Source organism: Diceros bicornis, chromosome 28 (genome assembly GCF_020826845.1).
Source record: "Diceros bicornis minor isolate mBicDic1 chromosome 28, mDicBic1.mat.cur, whole genome shotgun sequence".
NCBI lineage: Eukaryota > Metazoa > Chordata > Mammalia > Perissodactyla > Rhinocerotidae > Diceros > Diceros bicornis.
Window position 1 is genome coordinate 5,310,438 of NC_080767.1, and position 18,850 is coordinate 5,329,287.

Here is an 18,850-nt window from a genome sequence, read left to right on the forward strand (position 1 = left end):
GGAACATTTAGAGAGACTGGGAAATCCTATTGTCTATGAGCAATACCAAAATAAAAGTCAGCTATTGCAAAACTTGGCTCTGCAGTTACAAAGAGATGAGAAAAGGATCACCAGTCTACAGCATAACAGGATGTGCTGGGCAGGGGCCTATAGCTAGAGTTTCATTATTCCAGGGTAAAAACACTGTGCTCTATAAACAAAAGAATGTTTTGCACTTGAGAAATACTTCAAACATCTGAAAAAAATATTTAAAATAATATAATGAATATCTCTGCCCCTACACCCAAGGTAAGCAAATCTTCATCTGCAATGATCTGATTCAGATGTTTTCAGTAACAGAATATTACAGATATAACCAAAGCCCTCTGCATACTCCTGTCCAACCCCATTCATTTTCTCTTCCCAGAGGTAATCACTACTCTGAATTTGGTGTTAGCCGTTACCGTGCACGTTGTTCTACTATTACTACGTCTGCACACAGCCACAAACAACATAATGTTGCCTGCTTTCAGATTTTACGCAAGTGGAAACATTCTGTAAGAATTCTTCTGTTCCTTGCTCTCCCACCCCATATTATATTCGTGAGATGCAACCACTTTAATGCATGTGGCTATAGTTTATTTGTCACAATGCTATACCATCAATTGTGTGGGACTATCTAACGATTTGTCTATTCCGCTGCTGGTGGACATTTAAGCTGCAATGGGCATTCTTGTACTTCTTTTGTACTTATTTTCTTGGACAAGTGTGCAAGAATTTCTTAGAGTACATGCCAGAAATGGACATTCTGGGTAAACAGGTATGTCTGCCCTCCTTCAACTAGACATCACTACACTGCTCTCCAGTGTGGCTGGATCCAGTCACATTCCCCCTAGCAGTATATAAAAGCTGACATCCCCACAACCTTACTAACACTTGGTTATTACAGCATTGAATTTTTGCCAATCTGATGGCTGTGAAATGGCATCTCATTGTTGTTTCAATTTGCATTTCCCTGATTATAAGTCTCTGATAAGTAAATTTTCATGCTTTTATATATATCTGTCAAATATGTATTAGTTTAGAAAAATCTAACCCATCTTGTCTGAATCGGGGCAGTTCTTCCCCAAGTACCCTGCCAACAGCCACCGCAACTGCAAAGCTGAGGTGCAGGAGGGCAGCAAGAAAACAGCTGAGTTAAAGAAGGAATCATCTAGGACAAAGGGCCCTAATTAATGCATTGACTAATTAGTCTTTCCCTTTCCTCTTTTGTCAAGTCTTACTTCCAAGACAACACTACGGGCCTGCGGCCTTACAACAGGAGACAGAATGGGGGGTGGCGAGTGCGAAAGCTAAAACGTTCATATAAAAGTACTACCACTGTCCGTGCTCAAAGAAAACGCAGTGACTGCAGACCAAAACCTATTACTCAACCTTGTAAGATACTGTCCACCCCTAACCGACTCCTTCAAACTCATCAGTTTGGCTCCCTCTTTGAAACACTCCCATCTTTTTCTCTAGACCAGACACTGTCCCCCTCCCTTCAGCAGCCCTTTCATCTCCCTTCGCCCACAAAACTGACTAGCCTCTCCTTTGTCCCCATTCTACAGCTTCTGGTTTCAAGTTCCACAGGACCCTCTTCATTGCCTATAACATGTGCCCTCTCCCTCTCCTCTAGAACTCCAAGTCCTCTCTTCCTTCCCTTCCCAAGATGTATCCTCAGTAAACAACCAACCCAATCACCCACCCCAAAGAAAAACAGGAATCCCCTGCAGTACACGGTCCTGCGTTACATGCCAGGCAGGCGGGTGACTGGTCCTCATGCTCCCAGCTTCCTTCCCCGCTCGCCTGGGACAGCTGTCCTGTCTCTGGGGGTTCTCCAAGTGTGAGAGGTCCAGACCACCTGGAAAAAGCTCATTCGGCCTTCTGTGGCAGAAATGTCCTCACCAGGGCCATATATGCACTTCTGTTTGCGCCATGAACGAAACTGGGGGCCTTTGCTGAAAAAGACACCTTACGGGCGTCTCCGCAAAAGCAGGCAGGCCTCCCTCCTAGTCAGCCCAGCGGGGTTGGTGTAGTCTGGTAGGGAAGGTGGCCTGGCAGAGACCAAACGGTCCCCGCGATGAGAAGTTTCTGAAGCTCTGGCCCACTGGCTCAAGAAAGCCCTCTTCCCCGAGAGCACACCCCTTACGGGGGTCTCTCCCCCTGCGGCTCCCCAAATCCGCTCCCCAGGGCACCACCAAGCCCAAAGCGGCCCCTGCTCCTCCGTCCCACGCCGCAGAGACCTCTTCTCCCAAGCCAGCCCAAAGAGCGTTGGGTGGGCGAGCCTGGGACCAGGGCCCAGCGCCCCCTGCTCCCCATCAATCTCTCCCGGTTCTCGGGCGCGGGGGGCTCTTCCTCCTCCCAGCCCCTGCGGCGCTGGGTGCCAGCCAGGCGACGACTCTCACCGGTATGTGACCTCGGGCAAGTCACTGCCCCCGGAAGCCTCAGTTTCCTCCTGTGCCGGGCGGAGACCTAGAGGGGTCCTGCCCTGCCGCCCGAGGGGACCGGGCTGCCCCGGTGGGAAAACGCTTTGTGAGCCGCTCGGCGCGGCGGGGCGCGGGGCTCCCAGGGGCTCCGGGCGCACAAAGCTCACCCCGATCACGCTCCCCGCCTCGGCGGGGCCGCGCGGCTGGACCGCACGCCCTCGGCCCCCACCCCGGAGCCCACCCCACACCCCTCCCCGTCTGGCCCGCTGCCGGCCCCCGTACCTGCTCCCAGCGCTCGGCCGCAGGCGCCGCCACCCTGGGCGCCCGCCGGGAGAGGCCCGTCGCCCGGAGGGCTGAGGCGGCCGGCGGCGGCGGCTCCCGGAGGGGGAGGAGGCGGAGCCGGGAAGCGGCGGCGGCGGAGGGGGCGGGGCCGGGGAGGGGCGGGGACGCCGCGCCGCCGCCGCCAATGGGCGCCGCAGCCGGGCCTAGTCTCAGAAGAGGGAGAGGCTGTGAGGTGAGGACAGGCTTTTGAGCTGTGCTGACAGTTTTGCTGAGAGAAGTCTGCAGATTCATGACCCCCTTGGCCACCCTCCTCTCCTTGGATGTGATGCTGGTCCCTGAGCCCATTTCCTTTTCATGTTTCTCTGACTCCCATATCAAAGCAGTAGAGGACAAAAGAACTCAGCCGTGGGCCGGGAGTGCCTCTAAGTACAGCCGTGTGGGTGAGGGCGCAGCTAAACTGCTGACTAGATCATTTCAATGAAGTGTTATCCTCAGCGTTCCCCATATGCAGCCACCAACTGGGGACTGAGCAGAGACAGAGCTGCAAGTTGACAAGGCCCAGTGCCACAGTGGTAGGCTGGCCCAGTGAGAGAGAAGTGGGAATGGATCTTTGGCAACAGACATTTCAGATGCCAACCTGACACTTACCAGGTGCGTGATCTTGCGTTCACACGGTCGTCAACAGTGTTAGGCACTGGGGGTACAGTGATGAAGGTCGAGTCCAGGCCTTCAAAGAGTTGACAACCTCCTTGGAGGGTGATGAGATATATTCTTGGAAGTTAAGAACTTAAGAATAAGTAGGAGTTTACCAGGTGGAGCAGGTTGGGGGAAAGTGGACTGGGAAGACATTAAGATTATAATGGGCCTGCTCCGTGGCTTAGCGGTTAAGCGTGCGCGCTCTGCTACTGGTGGCCCGGTCCGGATCCCGGGTGCGCACCGACGCACCGCTTCTCCGGCCATGCTGAGGCTGCGTCCCACATAGAGCAACTAGGAGGATGTGCAACTATGACATACAACTATCTACTGGGGCTTTGGGGGAAAAAAAGGGGGGGGAGGAGGATTGGCAATAGATGTTATCTCAGAGCTGGTCTTCCTCAGCAAAAAAAGGAGGATTGGCAGGGGTGTTAGCTCAGGGCCGATCTTCCTCACTAAAAAAAAAAAAAAAAAAAGATTATAATGGGCCAAGACACGTAGTATTTCCTGAATCCCATTCTTGATTTTCTGGTCACAAAGGAGACAGATAACATCATACTACTAGCTGGGGCTTCAGTCCCAATGCCCACTGTAGAATGCCCATGAACTATGCCTATAAACTATGGCATTCCTCTCTCCATTTTTTTCTTTTTTTTTCTTTTTGTGAGGAAGATCAGCCCTGAGCTAACATCCATGCCAATCCTCCTCTCTTTGCTGAGGAAGACCGGCTCTGAGCCAACAACCACCGCCAATCCTCCTCCTTTTTTCTTTTTTCCCCAAAGCCCCAGCAGATAGCTGCATCTCATAGTTGCACATCCTTCCAGGTGCTGTGTGTGGGACACGGCCTCAGCATGGCCGGAGAAGCGGTGCGTTGGTGCGCGCCCGGGATCCAAACCCGGGCCGCCAGCAGCAGAGCGCGCGCACCCAACCGCCAAGCCACGGGGCCGGCCCTCCTCTCTCCTTTGATGGGGCTCAGCAGCCTTGAACAAAATCAGACCTATTTTCACCCCAAAGCCCAAACCCAGTTGAAGCTTGTGCAAGCCCAATTTGGTCAAATGCCTCGCCCAACAGCCCTAGAAGAAAAGGAGCAGACAAGCAGTTTAATCCAGTAACCAAAGGAGCCCACTGTGGCTGCCTTGCGAGGGAAACATGGGAGAAGGGCCAGGCCAGGCCTTGGGCACCTCACCTTGCCAGTTAAGGGGTGCAAAAGAAAGAATGGACCACGTTCGTGCGTGGTGTCATCTTTATCTCTGAAAATTTCCATCCTCCAGCAATCATCAGAAAGACAAACGAGCGTGATGTGTTTAGGGAACCACAAGTTGAAGAGGGCTGGGTGATGAGTGGAGAGTTAAGAGGAGACCAGAAGACCATGAAGAGTCTTGAATGCCATGTTGAGGAATTTGAACTTAGCCCAAGTGACTAAAGGGAGCTATTGAAGGGTTTAGAGAGAATGACATGATCAGATTGGGATTTGGAAAGACTCTGGCTGCTGTGTAGAAAATGGAGTAGAGAGAAACAAGAAGAGAAGCAATAAAACCAGCTAAAAAGCTATTAGGCAAGGGATGAAAGTGATCCAAGCTGGCGCAGAGATGGTAGGAATAGCGGTGTTAAGGTGGTAGAATCACCAAGACATAGCTGTTGAGGAAGAAAGAGAGGATCAAGGATGACAAAGATCTTTGGCGTGGGCAACTGGGTGATAGTGGTGCCATTCCTGAAGATAGGGAATACGGGAGGAGGAACAGAGAACTATGATCGTGGTTAAATCATTCACTTCTGTGACCCTCACTCTCCTCATCCGTATAAGGCAGAAGGGCTGAGGGAGGTGGACTAGAGTCACTGCTATACAGTTACTAAATGTCCTTCTGAGATTGGCATCCAGAGATTTACAAAGGAGAGGCAAGACAGCAGATTGCCCATTTCACTTTTTGTTTCCATTTTTTTTGATTGTGGGAAAATATACATAACGTAGTTTTATCATTTTAACCATTTTCAAGTATACAATTCAGTGGCGTTAATTACTGACATAACTTGGGATGCCATAAAAAAAAAAAAGTACCACATGCTGGCGGCTTAAACAACAGCAGTTTATTTTTCTCACAGTTTTGTAGACTAGAAGTCCAAGATCAAGGTGCCAACATGGTCAGTTTCTGGTGAGAGCTCTCTTCCTGGCTTATAGATGGCTGATTTCTCCCTGTGACCTCACGTGGTGGGGAGAGAGACAGAGAGCCAACTCTCTGGTGTCTCTTCTTATAAGGGCACTAATCTCATCTTGAGGGCCCCACCCTCATGACCTCAAAACCTAATTATCTCCCAAAGGCCCCATCTCCAAATACTACCACACTGAGTGTTAGGACTTCAGCATATGAATGTAGGGGGGGCACAATTCAGTCCATAGCAACTACATTCACAATGTTATTCAACCATCACCACCATCCATTTCCAGAATTTTTTTATCATCCCAAACAGAAATTATGCACCTATTAAACAATAACTCTCCCATTTTCTCTCCCCCAGCCCCTGGTACCCCTATTCTGCTTTCTGTCTCTATGAATTTCCCTATTCTAGGTACCTCAGACAAATGAAATCATACAATGGTTGTCCTTTTGTGTCTGGCTTATTTCACTTAGCATGATGTTTTCGAAGTTCAACCATGTTGTAGCATGTATCAATTTTATTCCATTTCAAAGCTGAATAATATTCCACTGCGTCTTTATACCATACTTTGTTTATCCATCATGCATTCATCAATGGACAGTTATGTTGCTTCCACCTTTTGGCTATTGTGAATAATATTGCTATGAACATTGGTGTACAGGTATCTATTTGAGCCCTGCTTTCGATTCTTTTGAATAGGAGTGGAATTGCTGCATCATATGGTAATTCTACGCTTAACTCTTTGAGGAACCACCAAACTGTTTTCCCTAGTGGCTGCACCATTTTATGTTCCCACCAGCAATGCACGAAGGTTCCAATTTCTCCACATCCTCATCAACACTTGTTATTTTCCTTTTTTTATATATATTAGCCATCCTAGTGAGTGTGAAGAGGTGTCTCATTGCGGTTTTTATTTGCATTTCCCATTTCACTTTCAAGCCCAGCATATCTATTACTTGCATTTGTCTTCCAGCTTGGTTTGCAATTGTTTTGTCTGCGGGGGTGGGGTAGGTAGAAGAGAGACACTATAAAAAAATACTGAAAGAGTTATTTACTGAAAAATCATTACACAACAATAGACTTCTATTAGTATATAAAACCAAAAGAAGAGCAAGATAGTCTCGGCTACACCACGGAAGAATACTCTGCAGCCTTAGCAACTACAGGCCTCCAGAAGAGGTGGAACTCAATGACAGTCGTAACCATGCCCAGCAAAGGCAGTGGAAATAGCAAAGCCAAATGGAAGGGGTGGAGCGGGAGATGATGAATTTAACCACCAATACCTCCTGACTACACTTGTTCACAAGCAGATCACAAACACCTGTGAAACACCTCTGAGGTTGCCCTGAAACACCCAGGGATGTGTATTACAGGGTGTGGGCGAGGGCAAAAGAACACACCCTGACCCTTTTTCTCACTGTTGTAACGCTAATAGGCATGAGTTTCTACTTCCTTAGGCTAGATTCCTAAAACTAGAATTGCTAGGTCAACGTTTTCAAAGGTTTTACTTCCCAGAAAGATTGTAGCAACTTATTTATTTAATAATTTCTATTTAAATGTAGGGGATTGACTTGCTCCTATTCCTCGCTTGCAAAGCCTATGGCATTAGTTTTATTTATTTACTTCTCTCCTTTATCCATATTCTCCAATCTCATTCCCCTTTCCCACCATAGGAAATCATTCCAGTGTGTCTAGTGTATATCCTTTTGTTTGTAAGTGTTTAGTTTCAGTGTGTATTACTGTTTTGAATGCATGTATTTTTTTCTTATGTAAGTAGTATTGTAAGATATCTATTTTTTTACTTTATTTTCCTCCTTGCAGCAACGTGTTTTTAAGATCTGGGCCATTCCTAACTACTGCTTGGTACTCCATCCACCACATTTTGCCTAAGGACTTCTTCAATTATGGACACCCAAATTGTCTCCAACTCCCCACAATCAAAAACAAAGCTGCTGTGCATATCTTTATACACGTCCTTTATGGGAGCTGTGTGAGAATTTCTCTGGGTTACATATCCAGTAGCAGAATTAGATATTTTATAGTGTTTTTCTTTTTTATAGGTTGTGATTTTCATTTTTTGATTACTGATAAGGATAAATTGTGTGTGTGTGTGTGTGTGTGTGTGTGTGTGTGTGTGTGTTTCTTTAACCACTATATTCTTCCAGGAATTTTCTGATCACATCCTGAGGCTTATCCTCCATTGCTTCTCTAAAGACTAATTTAGCCTGTAATTGACTGCAACACCTTGTATACATGTGATACATGGGTCCAAACATGAGTGCCTAGTGATACTCAAAGAGAGAAAGAGAGAAAGAGAAAGGAGAAAAAGCACTCATTTGCCACCAATGGAAATACTATGACAATAACTCCTGTGTCAGGAAGTTGGTAATTAAAGAGAAAGAATGAAGCATTTAACCTGCCATTTTAGGAAAAAATTAGGTTCATCCCCAATTGATGAGGGAAAACTCTTCTTTACAGAAGAATGTCAGCTAATAAATGTAGAAGGACTGATAGAATTAGAAAATCACCATTTTGCAATCTCCGATGAGATAATTGATTCAGGCGAGGATCATCAGTGAATGTTCAACTATTAAAAAAGAAAGAAAGAAAAAAAAACCAATCTACCATTGTATCTATTTCCTACCACTCACTTACCTCAGGAATACTTCCAGTTTGCCTTCTGCTGCCATCATTCTATTAAAACTGCAGTGCTTGAAGGACGATGGTGACTTCTTAATTGCTAAATACAACGGCCTTTTCTCACCCTCCATGATCTTTTTATGATATTTGACATTAGGGGCCACCTCCCTTTTCTTGTAACTCTCTTCTTTCATCCACAAAACGCTGATTATCTGTTGCTGTACAACAAACCGACCTAATATTAAGTGGCTAAAAACAATAATTTATTATTTCTCGTGGCTCTGTGGGTAGACTGAGCTCAGCTGGGTGGTTCTCACTCAGAATCTCTTGTAAGGTTGCAGTCAGATGTGGCTAGGGCTGGAGGCATCTGAAAGCTCCACTGGGATAGATATCCAAGGTGGCTTCCTCACTCGCTTTTCTGGAACCTAAGCTGACATGGCTGGAATAGCTGGGGTTAGCAGGGCATCTCTCTCTCTCCCTTAATGTGGCTAGTTGGGCTTCCTAACTGCATGGCAGTCTCAGGATAGATAGACTTCTTACATAGCACCCAGCTTCCCCAGAACAAATGTTCCACGTGTCCCAGGTGGAAGCTGCAAGCCTTCTTACAAGACAATGAATAGTCTCCTTCTCACCCAGTGTGCATCATCCACTATTTCCAGCACTGGTTTCTTTAGAGGGTAAAAAGAACCTAAAGACCCTTCCCAAGCTGAGTGTAAAACCCATCCATGTTTTTATTGTTTCATTTTTAACTACATATATATCCATATCTAGCCCAAAAGCAGTTTTGAAATACTCACTTTTTATCAAGTCTTTTGAAAGCATTTAACTTAGTTTTCATAGAACCAGGAACTGTCTTTCCTTTTGTACTTTGGTTTCTGCAGTTTACTTAATTAAAAACATAACTGCAGTCATAACTACAACTAACATAAACAAGTTTGGAGACGAAGTACCAGAAAGCAGCCTATTGGCTGTGAGTGTTCAGTAGACAGAGGCATAAATTGGTAGTATATTTTGCATAGGGAATGGAAAGCATTGGTTAATCTGGTTACTCACTTAAAAGAGGTTCTAATATGTCTTTTATTGAACATTTTGAATTGGAAGTAACATAAACCACTTTAAGAAACATGGAATTTATTGGCTTCTATAACCCAAAATCTGGGGTGGATCTGGCATGGCTCAAATGATGTCATCAGCTCCCAATCTTCCTCCATCTCTCAGCTGTGCTCACCACTACGTTGGCTTCATATGAGATTCCATGTGGTGGCAAGATGCCGATGGCAGCTCCTGGCACAGAAGAGAGAACATGTATTGCTCTCAGCAATCCTAGCAAAAGACTCCCTACTCTTCATTGCTGAGATTGGGTATGTGCCCCTCTGCACCAGTCTGTTGCCAGGGCAATGTGATGACCTGATTGATTAGGACTGAGTCCCATGCCCCCTGGAGCCCTAATCAACCCCATGGACTGGGAAGCATCGCCTTGGAGTGTTCCAGCATGCTATTACAGAAGTCCACTCCTGCGCTAATGATTGAAGGACGACTGCGTGCTGCTTGAGGACAAGTATAACATCTTGTTCCTCCCTGTACTCCCACCCCACACACACAGCACCCGCATGTTCCCCTGCACACAGCAGGCACTGCTCATTGCGAACTACAAATCACAGGCATCTTTCTCTTCATTTACTGTGCACCTTAAGGCAATTCATAGAAGATTTGCCCTTGGCGTGCAAAATGCCAGTCCCCATTCGCCTGAATTTTGCTATCTTTGGATCTCTCATGCTGTCAAAAGGCCTCAAAGCACAGGTTTGAATGGGGTTTGGGCTCAAAGACCCACAGAGCTGAGCTCCATATAGAATCCCCCGAGTAAAGTCTTTCCTCTCCATCTCGAGTCTTGCACGGTGCTTTATAATGCTGGTTATGGCGAGGCTGTGGTTTTAATTTCACCTTCTGGGTTTATACTAGAGCCACTTTTAAGGGCTCTCCTTGAGCCTTTCCCCTACACCCCCACCTTCTCCCCCCTTCCCTTGATCTCTCCCTTCCCTGCAGCTGCAGCTGCCTGGTTCCCAGGCACCCAGAAAGGGGCTTCAATCCACTGTCTCTCCAGAGGGGCTGGGCTGGCCCTGAGCCAGGAAGAGGCAGGGGGCAGGGGACCTGACTGCCCAGCACAGGGCGTGCAGGGAAGTAAACAGACCACTGGTGTGCTGCCTGCCAGAAGAGGTAGGAATGTCATGGGTATGACTGTCTGAGTGTCATACGAGCAAACTGCCAAGGATGCTACAGCCGGCTAAGAGAACAGGAATGGGACAGGAGAAGGAAGGCCTGATGCATCTTGGGCTCAGATCTGCAGTGTTGGAGTTAAATGACTGAGGCTCTGTATTAGTTTCCCGGGACTGTGACAACAAAGTATTACCAACTGCGTGGCTTAAAAATAACAGAAATTTATTGTCTCACAGTTCTGGAGGGGAGAAGTCCCAAATCAGGGTGTCGGCGGGACCACACTCCCCCGGAGCCCGTAGGGGAATCCTTGCCTCTTCCTGGCTCCTGGTGGTTTACGGCATCATCGGCCTTCCTTGGCTTGCATCTGCGTAGCTCCAGTCTCTGCCTTCGTGGTCACATGTGTCTCTTCACGTGGCCATCTTCTTATAAGGACACCAGTCATATTGGAGTAGGGGCCCACCCTACTCCGGTGTGACTTCATCGTGACTAATTACATCTGCAACGACTCTATTTCCAAACAGGTCATGTTCTGAAGTATCGGGTGTTAGGACTTCAACATGCCTTTTCTTTGAGGGGACACAATTCAACCCATACGAGGCTCCCAGACATGTATGAAATGATGGAGAAAGTGGTTTTAGAAGGTCCTGTTGTGTAAGACAAAGGCCTGGAAAGGTTATCTGATCAGACGGGAAGGCCCGGAAGACCAGGCTGAGGAGCTTGGCCTTTATTTATCAGAGGGGAGTCACGAAGCGTCTCGGAGCAGCATGACTGCCTGTGTGACTCCCTGTGAGACTCAGGGGTTTTGTCATTGGCTGCTTTTTAGTTTTTAGTACCAGTGAGATGAGCCACTTCCTTCTCCAGTGCATACACCCCAACTACCAATTGAAGTCACAAGCCAACCGCATAGTTGAAGCATGGCAAAAGCCTCCGAAATGGATAGCACAGAGCTTGGTGTAGTTCAGAAGTAAGACCACTGCTTGTCAACTGTGTCAGCCTCAGTGCCTCATCAGTCCAATGACGATAATAAGAGTACCTATCTCATAGAGTTGTTGGAGGGATTCAGTGAAGATTTTATATATGTATCTTAGAAGAATGCCTGGCAAAGGAAGAACTCAACAAATGTTCACAATTATTATGCAAAGATGAACAGTTCATTTGGCCAAGAAGGGCAGGAAAAGGGATTATTATTAGTGCTGGTTGTAGGACAGTAGACCCTGGAACCACTGCCCTCCCCCTCCCCCTCCCCTGCCACTCCCTTCAGGGAACAACAGTGTCTCACATTTGCACAGCACGTGTTTTCCAAGTGCTCTGTCATCCGTTCTCCTTCTCTCGATGTAATCCTTGCGAGATAATCTGTGTAATCTTGTGAGGTAGTCAGGGCTCTCATTATTATCTCCATTTTGCGGGTTAGAAACTGAGACCCAGATGCATTAAATCAGCTACTTTCAAAATTTTTTCTTCTGAGACGCATATGATAGATGCGTCTATCTATATGCGTATATATGCGTATATATGCATAGACGCATATGATATATGCGCATAGATGCGCGTATGATAGAGGCGTCAGTTACACGCCTATGTGTAACTCCCGCCATAGCTTCATCCCTTCCTCTCCCACTGAAGAGTGTTTGATGCTATGCAGCCGTTGAGCAGGGTACGTAGAGCTATATGTAATTGATTGGAAAGATACTTCTGACATATTGTTGTGAAAAAAATCACATTGCAAATGTACTATTTATAGTAATACTCTATGTATGTTTACACGTGCGTAAAGTTGTGAGACAGGCCACAGAGGACTCTGCTCACAGTGGTGAACTCTGGAACTGAGGAGCGAGGGGTGGTAGAGTGGGTGGAGGGAGCTTTCACTTTTACTTTATGCAGTTTTTACATAGGCATGTATTATTTTTTTAATGAAAACTTAATTCCATTTTGAAAATAAAAGAGAGCATTCAGTATGCAAGCAACATTATTATAGGCATACCTTGAATCTGCTCTGATTTTCTTCAAGGAAATCATTCGTGAATATGCATAGACTATCTCTGGAAGGATATTTAAGAATTGATGACAGGGGTTGCCTCCCGAGAGGGAGAGTGGGGGACTAGTGTTAGGAGTCAGGGATGGGAGGAAAATGGACTTTTCACTGTATACGCTTTTATAAGATTTAATTTGTTTTTAACCAAATGCATGTATTATGAATTCAAATGAGTTGGGAGAAAATGATTAAAAGCTTCAGTGATTTACAATTACCAATGAATAATTTGTAACTCACCTCATGACTGATCACAACACGCTAGTGCTTCCCACTGGATTAGGTGCTATGCAGAGCACTGAGATCCAGACTCGGGACTTCTGACTCCTAGTCTGTGGCTTTTTACGCTATGTCATTGCCCAGGGTGGTTGCCTCAAGGCTGCACCCTCCCACCCCCAACACCTGCCCTGGACCCACCCCCAAAGTTCAGCAAGCCATGGCAGTAACCTCACAATTGTCATGGCAGAAAGTTATGAGTGTGGAATTAATTCCCCAACCAGTCTTTAGCCAACCACACTTCTATACTCTTTCACCTACTTCCTTTTTTCTCATTGAGATATAACTCACACATGGTAAAGTGTACAAATATGAAATGTTCATCTCAATGAATTTTTATATGTGTTCACTGTGTAACCACCATCCAGTTCAAAATATAGACCATGCCATCTTTCCAAAAGGCCCCTTCATGCCCCCTCCGGTCCATACCATCCCCTAAATGTAACCGCAACTCTGACTTCTATCATCATAGATTAATTTTGCCTGTTTTTGAACTTCACATAAGTGGAATCATAAAGTATCTACTCTTTGGTGTCTGGCTTCTTTTGTTTAACACTATTTCGTGAGATTCACCCATGCTCTGTGTAGCCGTTGTTTGTTCATACCAGGAGTGGAAGTGCTGAACTGTATGGTATACATATACTTAGCTTTATATAGACCGCCAAACAGTTGTCCAATGTAGATGTGCAATTTATACTCCTACCAGCAACAGAAGAAAGTTCCAGGTGCTTCACATCCTCACTGACACTTGATATTGCCAGTCCTTTTAATTTAAGACATTTTGATGGAGGTCACCAACTCTGTTTTGACCACCCCCCCTTGGTTCTCTGGTTCCCCATCTGCTCAGTCCCCTGTCCTAACAGCCCCTCAGTGGAATCTTAGGACTTAGGACTCCTGACCAATGCTTCCTGCCCTTCTATCCTGGAATAGAGCCCTCTCCCCAGACCCTGATGGAATCCTAGTGCTCACCACAAACAGATCTGATCTCTGCTACAGGCTGAGACACGACTCCAGCACAGACTGGGCCCTGATGCTAATCACAGACAGGCCTCTACCCTAGTCACAGACCATACTCATAGCCCACCACAGATGGAGGCCTAATCACTGCTACAGGATGAACCCTGAGCCCAACCACAGTCTGAGCCATGATCCCAGTAGCAGAGTGAGCTCTCATCCTACATATAGGCTGAGCCCTGACCCTACTCACAAACTGACATGATCCAGACTCACACTGATAATACAAGTGGGCCAAGCACAATGTTAGAACCTATTAGCGAATGTGAAAATGCGAGAATAAAATGCATCGTGAAGTGAACTACTATCTCTGTAGTCTGTCCTCAGTTCACTTCAAATTTTAATTGTAACTGAACTTTGCTAAGTTGGAGAGAGAGACTACAATCAACCCCACCCTGATGTGTTGTAAAGAACAGGCTGGAGGCGGGGGAGTGTGGCTCAAGGAAGCCTAAAGCTGAGCTAGCCCTGCAGATGGTGGTGGAAAGACGGGTAACCTTCCTCCTGTCCTCACAAGATGGCAGCTTTATTTCAAGGGTGTTTTTAACACCTTAAAAAATGGATTCAAAGAACACTGGGGGAAGCCTCTGCTTTTGAGGCTTCTGCCCATGGTGCCTTTTTTTTTAACAATGGTATCTGACCCCGAGGGAGAGTTGTTCCTTCGTTACGTTCTGATCACGTTGCTTTTCACATCCCCCTCCCTGCAGTGGCTGTTGGAGAGGAGAAAGGAACCAGAGCCTTCAAGAGTAAATGCTCAGAGGTTCTGTTTGCCCTCCGTCTGCTAGTCAGCAGCAAGCTGAGAGCGCAATTTTCACTTTTCCTTATGCCCTTGAGAAAAATCTTGATTTCACCCTCACTACTAAGAGAAGTGCACCTGAATGGACTGTGTCCTGTGAAGGATGGGTGAGGGGTCCACAGGGCAAGTGGACCTTCCCAACAGTTTTCTCTCCTGGATGAAAACCCTAGTTGGTCTAGATTTCTGATTTCCTAAACATTAACTGGGTAAGACAACTTGTGTGAAGAGGCCACATGGTATTGAGGACGGCCACTGGGCTGGGAGTCAGGAGACCTGGACAGTTCTGCTACCATATGTGACCTGGTGCAAATCCCTTTCTCTGTCTAGGCCTCCTCTCTCCATCTATAATAATAAAGTTTAAGTGTAGCTCTTCGTAATATCTTTTACATACATTATCTCATTTAATCCTTACAACAATCCCAATGAGATGGGAACTATCATTATTCCCATTTTACAAAAGAAGGAGCAGGGATTTAGAGAAATTAAGACTTGCTCAAGGTAACAGAGTAGTCAAGTAGTTTTGTTTTGTTTTAGATGAATGTAACCCTATAATGTTGCTATTTGTCATTAATTTGCTCATTGAAAAGCATTTATTACTATGCATCTTCATGTACCAAATATTGTTTTTCACTCAAGGAACATGGACACATCCAGACCTAATCTTGTTAGCTAACTACTCTATGAATGTCAGCGTGTCAGCTGAAGGGAGTATGAATAGAGTTTTCCTTTCTCCTTCTCTTAGGACAAATTTGGTTAACTATACAGCTCTGTCCCCCTGGAAGTCTAACATAAAGGTGCTATGTCAGCTAGGTATTAGGCAGCATTGCTTATGGTAAAAATAACCCCTGATTGGTAAAGTGCCCCTGGGCCAGGATATGTAAGTACCTGGTGAGAAGCCATGGCTTTGGGCCTCGCTAAGCACAGTGACTCTTGTAAGTAGGCTCATCTCTCACAGGGAACCTGAAAGCTATGCCTAGGGGATGCAGGGTATTGACTCCTATTTGGGACAGGGCATTTCTAAACTAAGGTTGTCACCACATTCACTCATGTGATCTTGTCTCCTTGTACCTGAGCTGTCACCTGGGGGGCCAAAGAAGACTCATCACTGAATCATTACAAGAACTCTTGCTGAAGAGAAGGACCAGATGCTGTCCTGCTGGCATGCTGTTTCTTATCTGGGACGCTTGTGAATTAATCTGATGCCAAGTGAGGCCTATGGTAACTGAGTGAGGCCAGATGACTAGTTGAGCCCAAACACCATCTGATGGTGGACATTTCAGGGACAAATTCAAGTCAAGTTGTTCTGAAGATAGGATTTCAACCCTGCTTTTTCTTGGTTTTTTTCTTTTTATATTTATTTATTTTTTGTGAGGAAGATCAGCCCTGAGCTAACATCCATGCCAATCCTCCTCTTTTTGCTGAGGAAGACCGGCCCTGAGCTAACATCTATGGCCAATCCTCCTCCTTTTTTTCCCCAAAGCCCCAGTAGATGGTTGTGTGTCATAGTTGCACATCCTTCTAGTTGGTGTATGTGGGACGCTGCCTCAGCATGGCCAGGCAAGCAGTGCGTTGGTGCACGCCCGGGATCCGAACCAGGGCCACCAGTAGCAGAGCGCGCGCACTTAACCACTAAGCCACGGGGCCGGCGCCTCAACCCTGCTTTTTCTGACTCTAGAGCCGTGGTTCTCAATCTTGGCCACACATTGACTCAAACTGAAATGATGTTGGAATCCTTTACCACAATGGACACAGCAATGGAAAAGAACAAAATATTGCTACACAAATACAGATGAATCTCTCTGACATGATGGTGAAGGGAAGAAGCCAGACACAAAAGAGCATATACAGGATAATTCCACCTATCTGAAGTTCAAAAACAGGCAAAACTAACCAGAACAGTGGCTGTTGTTGAGGGGCGTGTCTTGACTAGAAGGAGGTACAGAGGAACCTTCTAGGGAGCTATAGATATTCCATATCTTGATCTTATGTGGTGGTTCCGTGAGTTGGGTGTATATATTCATAAAATATGTGAAGGCAGATTTATTCGGGGAATCCAGATGTAGAAAGATAGGCTGGACCCAAGGGTGAGTGGGGTGCTTAATGGGAGATCAGGCAAATTTGAGGCTTTGGGCTGGAGGCTGCATCTTCTGGAAAAGCTCCCAACTGGCTCTGCAGGGTAGAGAGTGCGAGCCCCATGGTACAGGTGTATGAATAGTGTTCAATCAGAGAGACCCAAGGTTTTGAGGAGAAGAGAACTAGGGTCACAGGACCTGGATGTCCAACTCCCAAGGGAAGCAGACAAGCAGAGAAGCAGAGCCTGGGACTTCAACCAAAAGGCAAACTTCCACTCTGCCAGGAGCTACCAATATAAAACACAGGGGAAGTAGTATTTTGTGAATACCAAGTGACAGCTTTGGGGATGTTTTCCTTTTCATGTGTCTCTCTTTTTTCCTCATGTCCAGTAGTCCCCGCTTGTCTGCAGTTTCGCTTTCTATGGTTTCAGTCCCCCACGGTCAACCACAGTCAGAAAATATTAAATGGAAAATTCCAGAATCAAATAATTTGTTTTAAATTGTGGCACTATGGTGAAATCCTGCACCATCGTGCTCCATCCCGCCCAGGATGTGAATCATCCCTTTGTCCAGAGTATCCACGCTGCATACGCTACAGGCCCATCAGTCACTTAGTAGCTGTCTCAGTTATCAGATCCACTGTCTCAGTATCGCAGTGCTTGTGTTCAAGTCCCCCTTATTTTACTTAATAATGGCCCCACAGCACAAGAGTAGTGGTGCTGGCAATTCGGATATGCCAAAGAGAAGCCGTAAAGTGCTTCCTTTAAGTGACAAGTTGAAAGTTCTCGACTTAATAAGGAACGGAAAAAATCTTATGCTGAGGTTGCTAAGATCTATGGTAACTTTTATTTCAGTATATTGTTATAATTGTTCTATTGTATTATTAATTATTGTTGTTAATCTCTTACTGTGCCTAATTTATAAATTAAACTTTATCATAGGTATGTGTGTATAGGAAAAAACATAGTATACATAGGGTTCAGCACTATCCGCGGTTTCAAGCATCCACTGGGGAACTTGGAAGGTACCCCCCATGGATAAGGGGGCACTACTGTACTTTTAAGAGGTTGAATTGTAGGAGAATTTAATAAAATAATTTATAAGGTCTTATTTTTGTCAGTTTGGAGCCCAGACAGCACCTGAAATTAGGCCCTGCCCATGGTTGAAATGGATTCATTCATTCCTGCCTTCAGGCTGGGACGAAACTTCTGCCATAAAACCAAATTGAAAGAGAGAATCCAGGAGTCGTGTCTTATGAGAAATGGTTGAGAGGATGGAGGTCATGGCCCTGGAGAAGCAAAGATCGGGGGGAACAAGACAGGACATGAGAAGAGATCTTTCTCCAGATAGCTGAAGGTTTTGCCATGTAAGAAAAAAGCAGACTTGCTGCAAGTGACTTCAGAGGGGAACAAGGACCAGTGAGTGGAAATTCTGGAAATAGAGTTCAACGTGAAGACTCCTGCATGGGGAATCAGAGACCTCACAATTTTCCTAAAATGCAGTTTATTCACGCAAGCTTTCCTTCGCTGTGCTAGGCTCTGGGTACAGAGAGCATGACCCACAAGGTCCCATACAGAGCTTATTAAGTGTGGCAGAGACTGCAGGTTGTCTATCTATTTGTTCTCCTCTTCTTCTTTACTGACAAAATTCTGATTTTGTTACGGGCTGTAATGTGTTCAGCTGAAATAGTACATTGTCCAACCTCTCTTGGAGCTAGAAATGACCAGTGACATGTGAATGGAAGTTATAGGGTGGGACTTCCAGGACATCTCCTTAAAAGAGGCTGACTTAGGTAATAGAGGTACCATTATTGCCCTCTCCTTATTTCTGTCTGGAATATAGATGTAATGGCTGAAGTTTGAGCTGCCATCTTGGACCATGAGTTGCCCTTCAAATTGAATCCACTAAAGATAGTGGAAGAGAAAGACATAGGGATCTTGGGTCTCTAATGACTGTGAAGTCTCCATATGAGTTCTATATTGACTGTCTCTGGGCTTCTTTTACATGACAGAAACAAACCTCTACCTTGTTTTTTAAGTTATTTCCTTAGGTTTTCTGTTATATGCAGCCAATCCTAATCTTGATACACTAAGCAAAACTTTTTTCACACTAAAATTGTATAAAATGACAACTGAGATCGCTTTTAGCTCAAACAGCTGGATACTATGACTATTATTCTCTGAGGTCGCAGTATCATGTCACCTTCTACATGAAACTGTCCCAGGTTCTTTAGGAA

General features: G+C 45.8%; 1 pseudogene; it reads left to right on the plus strand.

Annotated features, from left to right (window-relative positions):
* The window catches only part of LOC131393771 (calicin-like), a 52,861-nt pseudogene that overhangs the window by 15,243 nt on the left and 18,768 nt on the right, over positions 1–18,850 (plus strand).